Below are 2,342 nucleotides of genomic sequence, written 5' to 3' on the forward strand. Positions count from 1 at the left end.
GTGTGTATGTATATAGTGTTTGTGTCTATGTAACAATCGGGTACAAGAACAAGGGGCATGCTATACCTGAGGCTTGGTATATAGGGACATTCGTTTTCCTGTCTTTTGTTGATAGTGTGATATGAGCTGTTATGGTCAGTTAAGAATGGGATAGCAGCCAGTTCTGTCACTGTACTGTCAAGGTGGAGCCTGACATGTTGCACACTGTGTGACACGTGTATTTAGATATCATAATGCCTGGGAGAAGCCCCGATTGGAGATTTGACAAGTGATTTACTTTCTTCTGATGTCTGACTGTATGTATAAACTACTTCTTTATATGATAAATTCATAGTCTTTTACATTGTTACAAAGTGATACCCTAAAGCTATGTAGTATTGATAATATAGTAATGTAACTTGTAATTGAAATATTCTTGTCAGTAAAACATTTTTAGTGTACAGAAGTTTTTGCCATCTTCTGTGCAGATATGTTTAATAAACATGTGCTTCTCCTACATTCATTTTTGTGTGAAGTTATATATTGTACTCTTAAAAATGATTCGAACTCTCTCATGAGTTATCATTTAATGTGTCCATGTTGCACTGTGCATAATTTACACCTGTTTCTACAAATAGTTGGTTTGTCCCGTCTTCTCTAACGCCGGTATTGATGTTTAGACAATATCTTGTGTAGCCAGTTTAACAAGTCAGTACAGTACAATGTCCCTTTAATGGGACCGTGGAAGTCAAACTTTCATGATTCTGATACAAATTAGGCTATTAATGAGTAGCAGCATTTGCAATAATGCTTGTAACAATGTTATATGTTGCACAAATCACAGATTATAGTGTTCTAGTCATGTGCAAACCTAAGGTATTCTTTCCTGGAAGGGAGCTATATCTCAACACAGGATACAAAAAGAAAGATACTTTTGACAATGTAATTACATTTGAAATGTTGTTTAGTTTTTTAATTGAATAATCTCAGTCATTTAAAGGGACATAAAAACCCCAAAAATTGGAAAGTCGTTTGATATTGTATGCTCTATCTGAATCATAAAAGTAAAATTTGGGATTTTATATCCCTTTAAACTTTTAATGTAGACTACCCTGTACTTTTAAATGTATCATTAAACTATGCATAACTTTAAAAAAGTTTATTGCAAGAATGCTTCTAATTGTGCTGTATATAGTGATACACATTTCAAAAGTAATTTATGATGTCCTAATAGATTCCCGCCCCCCCCTCCTCATTCTTTTATCATTAGATCTATACAGAAACGTTCCTTTAAAGTCTGCAGTTGAAGGTAAAATTATAATAATGATACTGAATTAAGGTTCCATTCAGTGATCTGCTCTAGCAACTGCTGGGTCACATGCTGAGGGAAACTGTTATATCCTTGTTTTTTTTGTCTGCAGATTTTTCCTTGCTGTGTAGTTTAGTGCGCAGTCTGTACGTGACGTTTCTTTGAAGATGTCTAGTATCTGTGTCAGGATTTCCATTTAAACTCTGGTCCTGTAGCTGAGTGTCGGTAGCAAAAGTCAGATGGGCTCTTACTGCGCTCTCTTGCTCAGTAGCGTTAAACTGCTGTTCTAGCTGGAGTTCCTGGGTTCTTGCAGTGTTTTTGTTGGATTGGTGCCTTCTGGCTTATAAATGTCAGTGCACAATGTCTCAACTTGTTGGGGGATGTGAACTCTCTAAGCTCATCTAAATGCTAGAGCAAGGCTGTCCAACCTTTATACATGAGGGACAAACTAGAGTTTTTATCTTGCTGGGTGAACATATTTTAAATATACTGTTAGTAGTGTAATAATGCTTTAACTTATCTGATTTTTTTTATTTTTTTTTTTTATAATTGAATAAATTCTTTTCTCACTGGTTAACCCACCCCAATGGGGTTAACATATAGTTAGAATTGCGCATTATACAGAATCCTGTGAAATTCCTGAGGAGGACATGACTGCTGATTGGCAAATAATTATTCATGCTTTTCTTAATTGGGTCACTGCCATCTTCTTTTCATTCGCGGGAAAGCCTAGTGCCTGCATGCAACTTTAACTGTTTGTTTGAATGATCAGAAATGAAGATTAATTTAATACTGAATTTTATTGTCGGACTGGAATGTTCCTTTAATGACACACAAACTATATACACTGTGCTTGTGTATAAATATACTATCAGCCTTGCTTGTAGCTAGGTATAGCTGTGTATTGGCTCCCAGATTTACCAATATCTATACTGTGCATATTGTTTTGTAAAGATCCATACAGAAACAGAATCTTACATTTTTCTGTCTTTTTTTTCTATTATGTCCTAATTGTGACTTCTCCATTCGTGCTCATGTGCTGCTATAAGAGGAA

The 2,342-nt window shown here is 35.3% G+C and overlaps 1 protein-coding gene across 1 annotated transcript in view; it reads left to right on the forward strand.

The window, feature by feature from the left end:
- The first annotated feature begins 273 nt into the window (after nt 1-273).
- COQ8A (coenzyme Q8A) overlaps nt 274-2,342 on the forward strand; it is a 452,989-nt gene continuing 450,920 nt past the window's right edge. Inside the window, exon 1 of the mRNA XM_053712627.1 lies at nt 274-296. The gene's annotated coding sequence lies outside the window, so the exon portion shown is untranslated. The remainder of the gene's footprint in view (nt 297-2,342) is intronic.

The sequence above is a fragment of the Bombina bombina genome, chromosome 4 (assembly GCF_027579735.1).
Source record: "Bombina bombina isolate aBomBom1 chromosome 4, aBomBom1.pri, whole genome shotgun sequence".
Classification (NCBI taxonomy): Eukaryota; Metazoa; Chordata; class Amphibia; order Anura; family Bombinatoridae; genus Bombina; species Bombina bombina.